Here is a 20,881-nt window from a genome sequence, read left to right as displayed (position 1 = left end):
GACAGAGAGTGATGACTTTGATAAAACCAGAAAAATACTGGACTCTGTCATAAATAAGGGGGAGAGGCCTGCTATGAATTTCTCAGGATTATTGACACAACAAGGAAGAGGACCTTCGAGAGGCCATCTGCTGTACCTGAGAACACCAATTTAACTTCTACTCAAAACAACACATTTGACCTAAACTATTGGATCAGCTGCTTTTCCTTCAAGGATGACATGCAAATTGATATAAACTTCTTTCAGGGTATTTTAAAAGAAAGTGCGATTGGTTTGATTCCATGTTTATTTATAGCTTATCATAGTAGTCAAAAGGCATATCAGTCAAATCAGTTAATTGCTTATCAGTTTTTTACTTACCATTGCTTTCTTGTTGGCCTAAAATCTTTTTCCCTTTCGTGTCAAGGCAGGAATATGTTTTTGAGATTAAATATCTCTACATCTGTCTGATTTAAGCCAAAAAAAGAAACTAACTAACAAAATAATATATATAACATAAAATACATGTATTAAAAAAGTATGGACAAATGATGTAATAAAATACTAATTTAAGAATCTCTGGTTTAAAAATGTGTATATCTGCAGTTGTGCTTGTAGTTTCTGCTCTTGTCCACCAGATGGTGCCATTATATGAATTATATATTATATATATATATATTTATATATTATATAATAAAAGACATTATGCAGCAGAATGGCCTCTGTCTATCAGTGGTATATATTATATTATATTATATTATATTATATTATATCATTGGATTATTATCACTAATCATCAACATGTAACCAACCAACTACTTTATATACTGTATAAAATGTCTATTATTGTATGTAGTGGGGGAAAAAACTACAATATTTGGAACATATATTGAAATGTGTGGGAGTAGAAGTATCAGCCACCACTGATCATCAAACTCAGGTGCATCTAAATGAAGCAGAGCCTCGTTAATGTTATCAGCTTCACCTGTGCTCTTCCTGACGTGACTCCTAAAGTCCCCCATGTGTTTATACTCCTCCATTTGTAACTTAAAAATATTTTCAAAACATTTAAAAAGTGCTATACTCAGTTTAAACATCACCAAAATCCAGTAGTAATGCACAAATACAACAACTCACTACATCTTCTTTACATTTATAATATTGTATATTACAGATGTTAAATATTTAATGATTAATATGAGGTATAAATTTAGCTCCCTCTTTCTTTTTCTCCCAGGCTGGCTGACTGTGTTCCTGGTCATCAGATTGCTTCAATGACATCACATCTCTTCCTCCTACAGGTGGTACAGTTTAAATAAAATAAACTGTTTTCTACTCTTTTCTGGATTCAAATGGTTCATTAAACTTCTATCTCTTGAAAGTTAGAAGCAGAGAACTCAACTTATAAATTCCTCCAATCATCAATTAGTGTAGTGAAAGTAGGTGGATTGTGTGGTTAAGTTTTATTATTGTTCTTCTCTGTTTTAATGACTATGAATTTTGAATGTCAACACCTAAAAGAGAACTGAAAAGGTCTGTGAAAAGACAATTAATGCCAGTGAAATTGGCTCTGTGTCTGTGTTCAGTGGCTTTTCAGAGATTTTCAGGTTTTGAGTTTAAGCCTGAGTGTATTTTGAAGGTTTATCTTCAGAAGACTGTTCTAATAAAGCAGACTTCCAGTCTCTGTGTCTAAATGATTTGAGATGGCAGATGACTCTGTAGAAGTTTCAATGCTGAGAGAGACATTTAATTTTAAAAACCAATGTCCAGAGAAAAGACTGAAATGCTCTAAGACATTGCACTACTGGTCTCTCTGTCCCAGTGGTTCAAGCTGATTGTCCATATCAGTAAGTTTAGAAAGATCAATAGCACTATTGGCATCAATATTTATAGCATTTGAATAATATGTAATGTCATCTGTGTTTATTAAACTGACAGCATGCAGTTTATCTTTTCACCACTGGGGAGCCAAAGCTTCATCAATGAAGAGTAATACTCCATGTTTAATGCAGATATTAGATACATTATAACTCTACTGATCATTAATCAATAATGACTCATCAGCACATTTAAAAGTGTTTGTCCACCTATGATATCAAAGACAAACTAACTGTGACCAAGTCAAGTGTGATAATATTAAAGCTCAAGATGTTTTACAGTCGATTAACTGATTTGACTGATTAGTTCATGTTAATGTTTGTCAGTGTGACTCTGTGAGCAGTGATTCATAAACTCCAGCTTTCAAACATTCAAACAGAAGCTGAGTATTTGTGTGTTCACATGAGGAAGTTTCATGTCTTAATATCACTTCAGCATCTGAACTTTACTCTGAGATTCAGTCAAACCAGTCAGACTGCGTACTACAGACACGCGCACACTGATGAAGGATAAGAAGCTGCGTCGGTTAAATGACTTTAATGAAAATGTAGCTTTAACTGAAGCACAAAGCTGTTTTTCTACACAGACCTGCTCAAGACTTAACAGAGCTGCAGAGTGATGAAGTTCATGAGAAAAAGTTCAGTAAGTGGAGTTCGGTTTCTCTACATTAAAGGGACATGGTTTTCTCTAGTTTGTGGAAAATGAATCACTGATTATTTCAGCTGGAGAAACTAATTTATTATGATGTGCTGTTGTTGGATGGAGTTTCTTTAAATCATGTGGTGGCTTAAACAGTCGTCATTTCAAACAAATATCAGCTGCTAAACTTCCTCCTTAGATGAGGAAAGATGGCTATCTGTTCATTACGTTCATATTTCAAATGGTGTTGTTTTTCATGTCTGTGTGAGAAGAAACTCTGAAGAGTCCAAAAGTCAGATTTGTGTGAATTATTGATTTTAATTCTGACTGTGATGGAGGAGATTATTTCCATCTGATCTGTGATGTGTTCTGTAACAGAGGATGAAGTACAATTATTGATGTGAAGAAATAACTTTACAAATATTATAAAAAGATGTTTTATATGTCTTAAATCTTGTGAAGCTAAATGTAACATTCGGCTTCTCTTCACATGAATTTTTGTATAATACTTTTGTATCATACTTTACATTTCTCTTTAGTAACTTCAGGGTTTGTTTCTTGTATGATGTTTTTTAGTTGATGTTTTTATTTAATCGGAAAGTTTAGAGAATTTTCATGTTCTTCTTTGAAGATATGCACTTGATTTCTAATTCACATGAAAGAAAGTTCACATGTGCAAATTACATTTTATCTGTGTTATTAAATGTCTCACACCAGTTAAGATCTAACATCTGGCGCTGTTAAACAAGTCTGTATTTACTGTAAAAAAAAAAAAAAAAAAAAAAGTCATATCAAAGGAAACGTGCCCTGATTATAATAATTTAATAAATTTCTGTTGGTGCATCATGTGCACGACTTATGTGACAGCAACATCAGAGAGAACTCATGCATGACTGAAACTCAAAATTTTGTTTATTGGTGTTGACTTTCATGAATATTAATGAAGCTTATATATATAATATATATATATAATATGTTGGTGGAGGTGGAGTGGGGGACAGAGGAGGATGGGTGCCTGCTGACCTCCGCAGGGCGGGATCTCTTACATTGGACTCAATGTATTTCATTTTTTTTCATGCTAATCTGTGATTGGCCATGACACATAAAATGACGCTCCAAGGGAGGCTGTCCTCCCTTACCAATCAACAACCAGAATGCAATTTTGACATTGAATTGATCCAATGATAGTTTCCAGAATTCATCTTCAATTCTCTCCACTGTAAGGCAGAGTAGCAGCAATAGATAGCTCCTTGCCTTAGCCAATGCAACAGCTGGCTTGTTGTAGCAGCCTGAAGGACTCTTTATATGGAAGGACTGTTAAGGACTGTTGTTAAGCTAGTGGGAGAAATTATCTGGTCTGTACAGTGCAGCAGCTGCAGGACGCTACCATGGAGGCTGGAAAGAGAAGCAACCGGAGAAACAACCAGGAGAGTTAGCTTGTTTGTCATTGTTGCTAATGATATCAGACTGGTTAACCAGCAGCCACAAAGTTCTGTTAACTAACAAACAAGATGACCAACAGCTACAAATGGACGTTATGACATGAATACTTCATCTCCATGAAAGAAAGAAGAAGACGTCAGATAACGTGAGTCAGATACAGCTTCTCTGTCTCTGTCTCTTTGGTTGCTAATTTCATCTCTGATGGTTAAATGTCTGTGTGGCTTTTTTGTGTTTTTTATCTCCTTAACAAGAATGCAGCAGAGATCATATAATGTGTTGTGGGTAAGGTTAGTTTGCTTGTTGAAGTTACAGTGAGCTGTCTGGACTCACTCATTCATTTGTTTTTAATTGAGTGGTTGTTCAGTCACCTGTTGATGTTGTGTGATTAGTGAATGAGCGCAGGAAGTCTGGCTGCTTGCTTCTGACAGTTTCTTTAGTTCGTTTCAAGCTGAGCCGTATATTGAGTAATAAGCTTAAAATAGCGAGAATAACAAGTGTTAACTAGTGGTGTAACTGATTGTAGTTGATCCGTGATCCGTACAATTCGTCCCCCATGGTTCGGCAGGTATATGAACTGAGGATTAATTGCAAAATTTAATGTCTCGTTTAAGACAAAGTAAACAAACTGCTGTAAGTACAAGTCATGGACAGTCAGCGTGTCGCTAACAAGGATTTTGAAGAGCAATGATCAAACCAGCATCTAACGGGTCTGATGTGACATTTGAGTTATGTTTACCTGCTGTTTAATGTGCTGCAGCTGAGCAGCTAATTAGCATCTAGCTGCTAACTAACATTAGCAGTGAATGTTTGTTATCATCAAGTTTTGATGATGTGGACAGATTCACAGTTTAAAATAGGAAGGTTTCATGCCTCATATTGCAATAACTGAGCACTGAATATTTTATTTATTTTATTTTATTTTATTTAAACATTGGACATCTTAAATGTTGTTTTCATTTAAGACAATGGGCAAAAGTTCCTTGCTGTTTCTGGCTGTCAGTGTGTTATAGAGTAACTGGAGAACAAAGTTTTATTTGTCCCCCCCCCTTTTTTTCCCGCTGATCCTAATAATGATCTGATCCGTTACTCAAATCCGTGATATGATCCGAACCGTGAGTTTTGTGTTCATGTTAACACCCCTAGTGTTAACATGTCAGCTTTGTATACTAGGCCTGTATTTTGTATATCGTACATATAGATAAGGGTGTGTAAGTCATGTATTTGATACATGGATTAATACTCTCTGATGTGGACCTACACTTTTAGATCTGTGAATGTTTTTAGTGTTCAATCTTTTTAGTATTCAGCACTGATCTGAACCTGTATTACATTATAAGCTTTGTGCTACTTTATATATTTCTGTATACTAAGAAAATTCATAGGCAACACGTGTAAGTCATGTGATATGTTGTCTGTTTTTGATGAGAACATAAATTTCTTTTCACAATAGAACAATACTATAAATTTGAATTTCACTTTGTTTGGAAAATGACACATTTGAACCACTCCATGGCTAAAATGAGCACTTCTTTCTTTAGAGACATTATGTATATGCTAAATGTCTTTAAAGAAACAGCCTTTTCACCACTCAGGGGTTTTTGTTTTTGAAAGCAAATTGTTTTATTGGCATATGAAATTGCCCCCCACCCCTTGGATTTCATCAGGTGGGGGACAATGATATAGTTTGATGCGGTTTGTTGTAAGATTCCATGTTGGTTTTCCTCCTGTCCTCCCCAATTTTTTGAGTCACCAGCCGCCACTGATATAAATATATATATATATATATTAATATATATATTAATATATATATATATGTATATGTATATATATATATATAATAACCGGGTACTATACGTACACACACACACACACACACACACACACACACACACACACACACATATATATATATATATATATATATATATATATATATATACACACACACACACACACACATACATACATATATATATACATACATACATACATACATACATATATATATATATATATATATATATATATATATATATATATATATGTACATACATGTAAAGCTATAAGTGTCTTCCGGGAAAATTCTATCAGAGACCTCTCAAATATTTTTGGTACAATGATCGGGTACTATACGCACACACACACACACATATGTACTTTGAATTTGGGGTGTCTTAAAATTATAAAAATTATAATCTTCCGTGAATATTCTTTGCACTAGTTTGAATTAGTTTGCTGCTCTTCACTTCACTGTAGCTTCATGACGCCATCTAGTGGACTGATAGTGGAAGTACAGCAGCTGATGGCAGCTTTCTCTGCCTCACACTGCTGTCTGACTTCATTCAAACTGATAATGAAAATAAAGCCAATCACAGAAGGAGCAGCTGATATTTAGGGTCTAACAGGAGAAATGATGTAAAGGATGATTTGTGTTTCCTTTCCAGATGAAGTTAGAAAGTGTGTGTGACTGATGTTGATGTGACTTCAGCAACATGAATCAGTGTGAGGACAGAGAGGAGGGAGTCCCTCCCTATAAACGCTCTCTGTATGGGGAACATGACAGCCAGACCAAAGCCCAGAGGTAAGATGAGGATATCTAAGTGTCCATCACTGTTCTCCACCATCATTATTCACACTCAAAGCTTTGTGTGTGTTGTGTTGAAGAACAAGGAAGCAGCACAGACCAGACTCTGCTGGACCTGGAACTGAACCTGAATCTGAACCTGAACCCAGTTGTTTGTCTTTCAAAAGAGACCACTCAAAGGATATTGTTATTGAATTCAAACAAAGACATTCATTTGACAAAATGTGAGATTTGGTATCAAATAATGTTTCTTTAATCAATTAGTTTTTTTCCAGAGAGAATTCTACTAAATATTTGAGCTCAATAACTTTCAATGCTGTTTTTCTACCAGGATCCATCAGAGACCAGACTCTCCCAGACCTGAAACCAGCTGTGTGTCCTTCAAGAGCAACTGGTCAAAGCACACTCTTATTGACTTTAAACAAAGACATTCATCTGATCAAAGGTAAGTTGTTTTCAGTATTAAAATCAGGAAAACATGAGCTAAAATCTAAAACAGGATAAATAGTTGTCAGTTGAATCATGTTGAAATTGAGGGTTTTAGCTCTTCAGCAATGCAGTGAGGAAAAAAATAAATATTTAGAATAGAAAAAGCAATAGTAATAGATAAAATAGTATAAACAACAACAGTATGAACCATATGAATGTATGTATGTAAAGTGCAATGTGTGTGTGTTGTTTTTTATATTAAAATTGTTCAAATTTGAAACATTTTAAAGAAGAATTCTGCTGAATATGTGAGCTTAAACAAAATGATAAGTGATGTTTTCCTACCAGGATCCATCAGACATCAGACTCTCCTGGACCTGAACCCAGCTGTGTGTCCTTCAAGAGCGACCGATCAAAGGACGCTGTTATGGACTTTAAACAAAGACATTCATCTGATCAAAAGTAAGTAGTTTTCAGTATTAAAATCAGGAAAATATGACCTAAAATCCAAAGGATAAATAGTTGTTTGTTAAATTATTTAAGAAAAAGATCATTTATTGAGATTTCTAATATGAGTAAGACATAAAACTCAGAAATCTGATGCAATCTTTGTTATTGAAGTTTTCCAAAGAACATTTTAGCACAGGGAATCTTTGGATGTTACACTTCCAGCAGCAAAAAGAATTTAATTTTGGATGACTTTTGTTCTCATGTTGTTGTAAGTGGGTGTAGAGGACTCTTGTCCCCAGCGTCAGCACTGTAGCTGTAGTTTGAAGCTTTCATTATGTGCAGCCAATTAATGAATCAAGAAGTTGCTTAAAGTTTTCATCTGTAAAGGTTCATCCTCTGACAAGCAGCGCTGTATTTCAGCAGCGCTCACACTCACACAGTCAAACACATTCACACTGGGAGCTGCCCAGTGAAACCAGTCTGATACAACCATACACTGGCTCTAGCTGCCTTGCTCCAGGGCAATTCAGCAGTGTACAGTGAGGGAGGGAGAGCTTCATGGAGGGTTGGTGAGAGCAGTTGGGACTAAACCTGAGCTGAAAGCTACAAACAGACTGAGCTGTTGATTCTCAGTGGGATCAGCAGGACTAGTAAAACTTTACCACCACAGGGAGTCATCTGATTCTGGTTCACATCCAGATATCACTTGATGGACCTTTAGCTTGTGTTTGTCTCTGTGTGGACAGACATGATGTGAGCTCATTCTTCATGATTTCTCCACAGAGTGGACCAGGAGAGCTCAGAGCTACCCAGTGGTCAGTCTGCCCAGCAGCATCAAACAAACCTGGACTCCATATTTATGGTATGTATGTGTATAACAACTACTTTTACACCTATTCTGTTCACAATCATCTCCATGCTGCACTTTGTAGACCAGTGGATTGTCAGTCTGTCCAACATGGATCTGATGTTTGCTTCATGATTTTAGTTTGATTGTCATTCATTTAGTATTCTGTTCCAGCTGCTGGAGGAGAACATCGTCACTTTTGTGAAGAACGAGCTGAAGAAGATGCAGAACATTCTGAGTCCAGATGACCCAGAATGCTTAGAGTGTCAGAGGGAGGATGAGGAGGTGTTGGACAGTGAGGAGACAGTGCAGGGGAGGAGCAGCAGAGAGGCATTTCTGAAGATCACACTGCACTTCCTGAGGAGAATGAAGCAGGAGGAGCTGGCTGACCGTCTGCAGAGCAGTAAGAGGATTTCTATAAAGATTTAACATGACGGATACATGACACATTTACTGATGTCTCAATAGATGAAGGAAAATATGTTTATATATGCATTTTTAGGGGAAGTAAAGTGTCATATTTTCTTTATTAATCAATTATTGATCTTATTTCTGATTTGTTCATTCAGGAACTCGTGCTGCAGAGTGTCAATATAAACTCAAGTCTAACCTGAAGAAGAAGTTCCAGTGTGTGTTTGAGGGGATTGCTAAAGCAGGAAACCCAACCCTTCTGAATCAGATCTACACAGAGCTCTACATCACAGAGGGAGGGACTGCACAGGTCAATGATGAACATGAGGTCAGACAGATTGAAACAGCATACAGGAAACCAGACAGACCAGAAACAACAATCAGATATGAAGACATCTTTAAAGCCTCACTTGGAAGAGATGAACCAATCAGAACAGTGATGACAAAGGGAGTGGCTGGCATTGGGAAAACAGTCTTAACACAGAAGTTCACTCTGGACTGGGCTGAAGACAAAACCAACCAGGAGCTACACTTCACATTTCCATTCACTTTCAGGGAGCTGAATGTGCTGAAAGAGAAAAAGTACAGCTTGGTGGAACTTGTTCATCACTTCTTTACTGAAACCAAAGAAGCAGGAATCTGCAGCTTTGAAGAGTTCCAGGTTGTGTTCATCTTTGATGGTCTGGATGAGTGTCGACTTCCTCTGGACTTCCACAACAATGAGATCCTGACTGATGTTACAGAGTCCACCTCAGTGGATGTGCTGCTGACAAACCTCATCAGGGGGAAACTGCTTCCCTCTGCTCACCTCTGGATAACCACACGACCTGCAGCAGCCAATCAGATCCCTGCTGAGTGTGTCGACATGGTGACAGAAGTCAGAGGGTTCACTGACCCACAAAAGGAGGAGTACTTCAGGAAGAGATTCAGAGATGAGGAGCAGGCTAGCACCATCATTTCTCACATCAAGACATCACGAAGCCTTCACATCATGTGCCACATGCCAGTCTTCTGCTGGATCGCTGCTACAGTTCTGGAGAATGTGTTGAAAAGCAGAGAGGGAGGAGAGCTGCCCAAGACCCTGACTGAGATGTACATCCACTTCCTGGTGGTTCAGTCCAAACTGAAGAACGTCAAGTATGATGGAGGAGCTGAGACAGATCCACACTGGAGTCCAGAGAGCAGGAAGATGATTGAGTCTCTGGGAAAACTGGCTTTTGAGCAGCTGCAAAAAGACAACCTCATCTTCTATGAATCAGACCTGAAAGAGTGTGGCATCGATATCAGAGCAGCCTCAGTGTACTCAGGAGTGTTCACACAGATCTTTAAAGAGGAGAGAGGGCTGTACCAGGACAAGGTGTTCTGCTTCATCCATTTGAGTGTTCAGGAGTTTCTGGCTGCTCTTCATGTCCATCGGACATTCATCAACTCTGGGGTCAATCTGCTGGCAGAAGAACAGTCAACCTCCTCCTGGCCTGAAGTGTTCAGGGGCAGATCAACTAATTTCTACCAGAGTGCTGTGGATGAGGCCTTAAAGAGCCCGAACGGACACCTGGACTTGTTCCTACGTTTCCTCCTGGGTCTTTCACTGCAGACCAATCAGACTCTCCTACGAGGTCTGCTGAAACGAACAGGAAGTAGCTCAAAGACCAATCAGAAAACAGTCGAATACATCAAAAAGAGGATCCATGAGAATCAGTCTGCAGAGAGAAGCATCAATTTGTTCCACTGTCTGAATGAACTGAATGATCATTCTTTAGTGGAGGAGATCCAGCAGTATCTGAGGACAGGAAGTCTCTTCACAAACAATCTCTCTCCTGCTCAGTGGTCAGCTCTGGTCTTCATATTACTGTCATCAGAAAAAGATCTGGACGTGTTTGACCTGAAGAAATACTCTGCTTCAGAGGAGGCTCTTCTGAGGCTGCTGCCGGTAGTCAAAGCCTCCAACAAAGCTCTGTAAGTACACAGATAGTTGGATATATTCATCATTATTTAAATACTCTGCTATCTTTTCAACAGTGCAGAAAAATAAATAATGTCTTACTTGTTTTTTTCTTTTTATTTCCTCTTCAGGTTGAGTGGCTGTAACCTCTCAGAGAGAAGCTGTGCAGCTCTGTCCTCAGTTCTCAGCTCCCAGTTCTCTAGTCTGAGAGAGCTGGAATTGAGTAACAACAACCTGCAGGTTTCAGGAGTGAGGTATCTGTCTGTTGGACTGAAGAGTCCTCACTGTAAACTGGAAACCCTCAGGTCAGGATTCATAAACCTGTTCAACAGATGACCATTTAAATTCTGATTTATGTTAATTAATAGTATTTTTATGCATCATTTTTATGTATGACTGTCAAACCAGTTGTGTTACTAGCCTTTGGCAGTAGTTTCCCTCACTGTCTTTGTTTTTTAAACCTGGAAAATCAGTGAGGAAATATAAAAAGCATCTCAAATTGAGCCATTAATTCATGGAGTTGGACCAAATAAAAACATAAAGCTAATTATTTGAGAAATTTATTTTTAGCATTTGACTGCACAAACAGTCTGACATGTGTGTTGTTTTGTGTTTTTGCAGCCTGTCAGGATGTCTGATCACAGAGGAAGGCTGTGCCTCTCTAGCATCAGCTTTGAGCTCCAACCCCTCCCATCTGAGAGTGCTGGATCTAAGCTACAATCATCCAGGAGATTCAGGAGAGAAGCTGCTGTCTGCTGGACTGGAGGATCCACGCTGGAGACTAGACACTCTCAGGTATGGAAAGACAATGTCTGATAAAGGAGGAAGAGTTGGAAATATTTTCTCTGTCAGAGCTGATCACAGATCTCTGAATCTTTGAGTTTTTGTTATTTCTAACTGAAGTTTCCTGTAAATGTTGAAAGTGAAAATTAGATTCAATAAGGGTTTCAGAAGGATTGGGATACTGGATTCAGATTGGATAAATGTTTCCAAAGCCCAACCCCACATTTGAACAGAATAATAAAACAGTATACTAGATGTAACATACATGTTTGCATGCTGAAAGAGAACGTGCTGCTCTGACCACCCTCCTCCTTTCAGGCTGCAGCCTGCTGGAGTCCAATGGTTGACACCAGGTCTGAGGAAGTGTAAGTGTGTTTTTCATTTGATTCTTAAAAACAAAGCAAACTTCAAACTGTGACATCACTCATTCACATCCTACTGAGGATAAAGATGATGTCATCATCAAACAGATGATAGATCAATAACTGCAGCTGTATTGTGTCTTGTTCTCTCCATCAGATTTCTGTGAACTCACATTGGATCCAAACACAGCACACAGAGGGCTCAAACTGTCTGACAACAACAGGAGGGTGACACATTTTGGGGGGGATCCATCATATCCTGATCATCCACGCAGATTTGATGACTGGCCTCAGCTGCTGTGTAGAAATTATCTGACTGGTCGCTGTTACTGGGAGGTCGAGTGGAGAGGAGGAGTTTATATATCAGTGAGTTACAGAGGTATCAGCAGGGAAGGATACAGTGATAGCTGCAGGTTTGGAGGGAATGATCAGTCCTGGAGTCTGATCTGCTCTGATGGTGTTTTCTCTGTCTGGCACAATAAAAGTGGAACATCCATTCCCTGCTGCTCCTCCTCCTCTGTCTCTAACAGAGTAGCAGTGTATGTGGACTGTCCTGCTGGCACTCTGTCCTTCTACAGAGTCTCCTCTGACACATTGATCCACCTCCACACCTTCAACACCACATTCACTCAGCCTCTGTATGCTGGGTTTGGGTTTGGGTTTGGCCAGTCTGGTTCAGTTTCTCTGTGTTCTCTGTAGGAGGGAGAGTCTCCTCCTGTTAGAGAAACTTTCTTGTGTTATTTAGTACCAACCTGATCTCTGACTGGTTGTAAATACAGCTTCTAAACCCAACATGGTTTCCACGTGACTGACAGTTTGTCAGTAACATATATGCACATTTAAAAATGCTCTAAAAAGATAGCTCAGTCTGTTAGTGGACTGTTTGGAGGTTGTGGGTTATGAATCTCAAAAGCTCTCACAGAGAAAACCCCCACCAGCTGAAAGTCTACTGAAGAGTCAAGTTGTGATGAAGGTTTTTAAAATTGTTGAAAGAGTTTTGTAAACTAACTGTAACACAAATAATAACAGTAATTATCCACTGCCCTACATAGGCAGTTTGTTGTTTTTTCTCTTGTTTGTTGTTATTACTTTTATTATGTCTGTCTCTACTAGATGTGCATGTAGAGATTCAAAGAAATATTACCAATTCATAGTTTTGTCTATAAAATGTCAGAAAATTGTGTAAAAAGCTCATTTTAATTTCACAGAGTGAAAGGCAGTGTCTTTAAATGTCTTATTTTGTCTCAACTAAAGACCAGAACGCTAAAATATTCTGTTTATTATCATGTAAGACAACGAAAAGCATTAAATCTTCACACCTGAGAAGCTAAAATCAGAAATTGCTTAAAAATGACTGAAATGATTAATACCTCAATTTTCTATTGATCCATTTATCAATCAATCAACTAATTGTTGAAGCTCTGGCTGTATGTGAACAGAATATTAGAGGACAAACAGCTGACAGTTTAGCACCTTCCAAAATATCTACAATAAAAAGGTCATTTACAGGATAATAAATCTTTTTAATTTTTTTCTTATTTCCAGTTTTGTGTTGTACAAAAACAACACAAATGATCAAGTAAAGTTGATCATTTGTATATTTATGTTAGTCAGGCAGAAATAAATGTAACTACAGCATCACCTGTTATGTTAAATAAAAAAGGATAATAAATAATAGAAGCTTTAATTTGATCTATTTTTATTTTGAGTTTTTAAAAAAATACACTAATAACAACTCAACTTAATGAAAAGTGACATTTTTATATAAGTCATGTACATAAATAGTTATATTTGGAAAATCTGCTTTGGACAAGAAGTATAAAAGCCAAATCAAAACCTGTAAAATACTTTCACTGAATCTCCAGGAAGAAAACAATGAAACATGTGTGTCGGTTAACTTTCTGCACACAAAGAGAATACAGACGTCTGTTTGTCTGCTGTTGTGAGAATCAGCAGGTCAGAGGTCAGGTCAAGTTTGTGACAAGGAGCTGAGAGAGGAAACAAAGAAAAAAGTAAAAACCTTGCAGTTCAGCATCCAAACACAGACTGCACACAGAGTTGCAAGCATGAAGGAGAAACCATCACACCTACAGATCCAAGTACAGTTCTCCAGTTCACTTTATCAGCTAAAAGTATCAACTTAATTTGAAAGATGAATAAAACATCTAGACTCCTGCTGCCAAACTTCATCCAAACTAACAAATGTTTACTATTTCCATCATGCTGAACATGCAGGTCACCAAACAAGACTTTTACAGTCCGTTAAACAGAAAAACAAGAAACAAGGAAACGTGGTTTGTGCATCGCAGTCTTTAGTAGAGTATGTCAGGGTTGCAAGACACCACCTGGTGGGAAGATTAAAGGGTCTCTCTGTTGTTGTCAAGAAGCTGTAGCTCCCACAAAAAAGTTCTCATGAAGGAAGAAGTCAGTGAAAATCCTGGACTCTGTCATAAATAAGGGGAGCAGTCTGCCATGAGTTTCTCAGGATTATTGACACAACAAGGAAGAGGACCTTTGAGACCTGAGAAGACCAATTTAACTTCTACTCAAAACAACACATTTGACCTAAACCACTGGATCAGCTGCTTTTCCTTCCAGGATGACATGCAAATTGATATAAACTTCTTTCAAGGTATTTTAAAACAAAGTGTGATTGGTTTGATTTCATGTTTGTTCATAGCTTAGGATAAGCCAAAGGCATATCAGTCAAATCAGTGAATTGCTGTGAATTTTTTTTACTTGCCATTGATTTCTTGTAGGCCTAAAAACTTGTTTTCTTTTTTTGTCAAGGCAGAAATATATGAGACTAAATAGCTCTACACCTTTCTGATTTAAGCCAGAAAAAAAGAAACTAAATCAGAAAATAATTTTATAAAATAAAATACATGTATTAAAAACAGTATGGACAAATGATATTATAAAATACTCTGAATAAAATAATCTGTGGTTTAAAAATCTATTGACAGTTGTGCTTGTAGTTCCTGCTCATGTCTTCCAGATGGCGCCATTTGGCCGAAAACAGCAGCTGAAAGCGGTTGTAGCTCGTTGTCTGCCTTACACATGGATGGATGGATTTTAAGAGCTCATATATTACATCCATGGCCTTACTACGGTAGGAAAAAGGCTTCGTTTGTGTTTTGTCTATTTGTTTTCTTAAGTTGCAGTGCGTTGAGCTCTCAGGGCCACCGTAGTATCATTCATTAGGAGCTTCACTCACAGTGTGCTTCGTCTCCTCGATCTTCATCATTTAATTACTGTAAGTAACGTTTCCACGGTCAGTAACTTAAAACACGGTGTTATTTTCTAACGCTTGAATCAGTCTGTTCACATATTGTTAATCAAAGTACAGCTAAATACTCTTTAAAACCAGAAACGTGTAGCTTTGCTAAAATCCTTGTTTACAACCTACGTCACGTTGACGTAAGGTGACATGGCATAAAAGCATTTAAAACTTTATTTTAACTTGAAGCAGATTTATTTATTTAAATGACCTAAAGTATAATTATTTACAGTATCAGGATGGTTGATCTGTTATTGTATCAACAAATAAATCAAATATCAATAAATGCTTGAAATTACCACATATAGTACAAACAAGCAAAAATGACATTTAATAATTACAATACAGCTAATTGAAAAGTACACAATTATCCATAATATTTACGTCATATAGTCTACTAGATTAGAGTATTTAGTTCCTGTAAAATGCCTACTTAATATCAAAATGAGTCATTATTATATAACTGGATTATCGTCATTTTAAGTACTTTATATTCTGTATAATAATATCCCTCATATGTTTTTTTTTTAAGTAAAATATGAATCTAGTAACTAGCACTGAGTAAATGTAGTGTAAATGTACAATATTTCCTTCTGAAATGTGGTGAAGTTGAAGTATAACATAGGAGAAAATTACAATATTCAAGTAGAGTATGAGTACTTCAGAAATATACTTGAGTAAATACGATTATTTTCACTGTAGATTAATCTGCTAATTATTTTCTCAACTAATTGTTTAGTCTATAAAACGTTAGAAACAATTGAAAAATGACATTTATAATTTCCTAAATCCCAATGAGATGACTTCAAATTGCTTGTTTTGCCAGACAATCACTCCACAATCTGTATGTAGTAAGAAAAAAAACATTTTACACAGAAAAAAAAAAAAAAATTTAACATCTTCCATAAAGAACTAATCATTTTTTTTCTTTCTGTATTCATAATACAAACAAATAAAAAATGCATCTAATTTTCTGTTTCATTTAGCTCACATAACTGACAAAGCTGATCCTCTTCTTCAATACCAACATATCATCCTGTTTCAGTACTAAACTCATTTCTCATTAAAACATATGTTCTTGTATATTAGGATATTATCAGTAAAATGTAGGAAGTATTAAAAATAAAGGACATTATGCAGCAGAATGGCCTCTGTCTGTCAGTGGTATATATCATATTATTGGATTATTATCACTAATCATCAACATCTAACCAACCAACTACTTTATATACTGATTAAAAATGTCTGTTATTGTATGTAGTGGGGAAAAACTACAATATTTGGAACATATATTGAAATGTGGGGGAGTAGAAGTATAAACCACCTCAGGTGCATCTAAATTAAACAGAGCCTCGTTAATGTTATCAGCTTCACCTGTGCTCTTCCTGACTTGACTCCTAAAGCCTCACATGTGTTTATACTCTTCCATTTGTAACTTAAAAAGCATTTTTAAAACATTTAAAAAGTGCTATATTCCGTTTAAAGCTCACCAAAATGCAGTAGTAATGCATAAATACAACAATCTCACTACATTTTCTTTACATTTATAATATTGTGTATTACAAATTTTAAATATTTAATGGTTAGTAATTCGAAGTATAAATTTAGCTCTCTCTTCTTTTTCTCACAGGTAAAACAGCTGACTGCGTTTCAATGACGTCACACCTCTTACTCCTACAGGTGGTAACAATTAAATAAACTGTTTTCTACTCTTTGCTGGATTCAAATGGTTCATTTAACTTCTATCTCTTGTCATCAATCAGTGTAGTCAAAGTAGGTGGATTCTTTGCTTAAGTGGGACTTCTGTCTCACTCAACATTAGAGGGAGTTTTATTCTTGGGGAGGGTGGTGGGAACTGATGGTGTAAAGGTTAGAGAAGAGGGCTTGAAGATACAACATCACTGGTTCAATCCCACACCTCCAGGAGAAAGTGAAAGTCCCCCCTCACCACCACCACCAAACAGCCTGCAGGTGCAAATATCTGTATTAAAAACTAAAGATAAGTCAGTAAATAAGTGTTTTCACTATTAAGGTAACTAAGATATCTTTGGTTAATCTGGTGTATTAAGTGTTTCACAGAGCAGACACACACAGTTACATGTGACGCAAACACAAGTCTGTCGACTCATCTGAGAAGTTTTCATTTTACCCCGATAGGAAGGCGGTGGTTTTGTGTATTAGTAATGACAGAACGTAATAAGCAACAAACATGCGATGGTTGCTTCCAACATTTTTAAAAACTTGTTCACACCTTCATGCATCAGTAAAACTTCAGCTGGACAGGACTTCCTCTTTCATAACCTCCTGCTTACATACCTGCGGAACATCGGGGGAGGACAAGGCCCCCCCCCTTACCCACCCATGTGGGACACAGTTGTTTTGCTCCAGTTACTGGTGAAGGAGAGGGATCGAACCAGCCACCTCACGTCCGCAGACGTATCTGAGATCTGTGTTGACGAAGCCGTCACTCCACCAGGTCCCCTTCGCACTCACATCTCTTCTCTGAGCGCTTTTCAACCTCTCCTCTGAGTGATGTCATTCAAAAGTCACAGACTGGCCCGGGACCGAACCCACAACCCTAAAACACAAACCTGCTGACTAACACACTGTGCCACAGAGTCATACTGTTCTTGAAACTTAGGTCAATGGTTTTCAATCTCACCTCTTAGTGCTTTCGTTCAAAAGTCACTGACTGATGCGGGATCGAACCCCAGACCCTTAAAACATGAACCTGCTGTCTAACACACTGAGCTATACACTCAGGTGTCTCAGGTGTCTTCATGAGATTTTCAGTCTCCAGCTGTGTGTCTGACTTAAAAAACTTCAGTGAAAGTTGGGATCAAACCAACAACCTTAAAACTTCCTCACAGCTGTCCATCACAGTGAGCTATGGTTTCCCGTTGAGTTTTAGCTTTTGTCAGCTTTTCAACCTTCAGTCTTGTGGCTCAATTTCAAAATTCACTGACAGACGCAGATTTGAACCCACAACCCCAAAAATGTCACACTGAACTTACAGGCATCTCTACACCTGGAGCTACTGGACAAGGACAGTCCTTAAGTACTCAAGATATCGGCTTTAAAAAATCTGCAAGCAGCTCTGGCTTGAACCTTAAAACCTTTGAGTAGCATAAGTAATCACAGTGAGGCTCAAGGGTCAAACATTTACCAAGGGTTTTACATCTTAAATACAGCTGCTAACTTTAAAAAAAAAAAAGACTGATTAAGTCAGGATTGAACCAACAACTTCTAAATTACAGTGTTGCTGTCCATCACAGTGAGCTACAATTTTACACTGTGCTTGGGCTTTTGTTGGCTTTTCAACCTTCAGTCATGTGGGTCAATTTCAATATTCAAATGCAGACTTGAACCCACAAGCCCAAAAACACACACACTGCATCTCTACACCAGGAGCTAGTGGACCAGCAGGATGTCATGACATCATTTTTGAATATAACAGAAGAGGAACACAAGCTCATCAGGTTTAAGTTGACACACAATTTCTTTTAAGAGAACTGCTTGACCATGAACCTAAAAAGTATTTTGTATATTTTGACAGCATTTAAATCCTTGCGTACAAAATTTGCTTTAAAGAAAGACCTTCACTGAATTGAACCCACAATCTTGAAGCTGCAGTGCAGCTGTTTAACACTCTGAGCCACTGAGTAAAACTGCTGCCAAGAGCTTTCACCAAAGACTTTCAATCTTCATCGAGGCTGCTCAATTTCCAAACTCACTGATTGAATCAGGATTGAACTCACAACCTTAAAACGTTAACTGCACCACAGGCTCAGATGGTATCAGGGTAATGTCGTTAAACAATTTCACTCTTAAGTGGTGTATCTTGTGTCTCACTTTTAAAAGGTTCAACTGATTCAGGATTGAACCCACAACTTCCTAAACTTTAAACAGCTGCTAAACAGACTGAGCCACTGGACCAGGACAGTCATCACATCCTATATTGGCTTTAATAAATCTCCAAGCAGCTCTTGTTTGTACCTTAAAACATTTGGGTAGCATAATTTAACACAGTGAACATCAAGGGTCAAATCTTTACCAAACCACATCTTAAATACAGCTGCTAACTTTAAAAAAACAACTGATCAAGTCGAGATTGAACTCACAACTTTTAAACTGCAGTGTTGCTGTCAAACACAGTGAGCTAAAGTTTCACAGGGCTGATTGGCTCTGGGTCGAACACACAACTTCAATCTTTAGTCAGAAAGTTACCACAAGGGTGGGTAACACCCCACTCCACGTAAAACTGCTTCAGTGCAGACACCTGGTTGGACAACCAGGACCAGTTTGTCCGTAACACCCGGCAGCCTGGCTGTGAGGTGGTTTGCTTCAGTGAGGCCACATCACTGTCTCCTGCTTGTTTATGGACACTACAGGTGCAACTGTTTGTGCTCTCACCCAAAACATTTGAATTGATTTAGCATTACAGTGTAAAAATCACCCTGTTCCAAGGATGATATCTTTAATTCTGCCGGGGTGGCGAAAGTTACATCAATGTACAGTGAGCTAAAGGTTAGACAGCAACACTCAAGCTTTAAGATTGTGGGTTCAATTCAAAAAAAACTTTTTTTTTGAGCAAATAACTTGCATACAGATTTAGATGCTCTGTCAAAACCACCTTTTTAGGGACCTGGTCCAGGAGCTTGAACTGTTTAGTAACTTTTTGACTTTGTTGAAGCTGTAGGTTCAATCCAGTCAGACCACTGAGGACTGAAAACACCAAATGAAAACATTGTGTCAGTGTAAATCTATAGCTCACTGTGTTGCACAGTGAGTTGGAAGTTTTAAGGTTGTGGGTTCAACCCTGACTTGAATTTTGAAACTTAGCTTCTCAATTGAAGATTAAACAACCTTTGGCAAAAGGTGTTTATGGCTCACCGTGTTAAAAGTTTTATGGTTGTTGGTTCAAGTCGTGGCCATTTGGTAACTTTTGAAAACCAATATCTTGATTAAAGACAGAAATGCTCTGATGAAACATCCTTTCAGCAGTCTGGTCCAGTAGCTCAACCTGTTTGGCAGCTGGTTGAAGGTTTTGATGTTGTGGGTTCAATCCTCAGTCTGTCATTGAGCTTTTTCAAGTCAGACACACTGCTGAAGGTTGAACAGCTCCAAAGAAAAGTCTATTGTACCATCTGATTCTTAAGCTCACTGTGTTAGAAGCTTCTTTGAAGCAGCTTCTTTTGCAGTTTTAGTAACTTCCTGACTGAAGATAGAAAACCTCAAATGTTGTTTTTTTTCAACTGGTCTAAAGCTTTAGCTCACTGTGTTTGACAGCAACACCAAAGTTTTGGGTTCAATCCTGACTTAATCAGTCTTTTTTTTTTTTTAAAGTTAGCAGCTGTATTTAAGATGTAAAACCCTTGGTAAATGTTTGACCCTTGAGCCTCACTGTGTTTAATTATGCTACTCAAAGGTTTTAAGGTTCAAGCCAGAGCTGCTTGCAGATTTTTTAAAGCCGATATCTTGAGTACTTAAGGACTGTCCTTGTCCAGTAGCTCCAGGTGTAGAGATGCCTGTAAGTTCAGTGTGACATTTTTGGGGTTGTGGGTTCAAATCTGCGTCTGTCAGTGAATTTTGAAATTGAGCCACAAGACTGAAGGTTGAAAAGCTGACAAAAGCTAAAACTCAACGGGAAACCATAGCTCACTGTGATGGACAGCTGTGAGGAAGTTTTAAGGTTGTTGGTTTGATCCCAACTTTCACTGAAGTTTTTTAAGTCAGACACACAGCTGGAGACTGAAAATCTCATGAAGACACCTGAGACACCTGAGTGTATAGCTCAGTGTGTTAGACAGCAGGTTCATGTTTTAAGGGTCTGGGGTTCGATCCCGCATCAGTC

This window comes from Thunnus thynnus, chromosome 24 (assembly GCF_963924715.1).
Source record: "Thunnus thynnus chromosome 24, fThuThy2.1, whole genome shotgun sequence".
In the NCBI taxonomy this organism is placed as follows: Eukaryota; Metazoa; Chordata; class Actinopteri; order Scombriformes; family Scombridae; genus Thunnus; species Thunnus thynnus.
The sequence above is the reverse complement of the archived record's forward strand: the minus strand, read 5'-3'. Positions refer to the sequence as shown.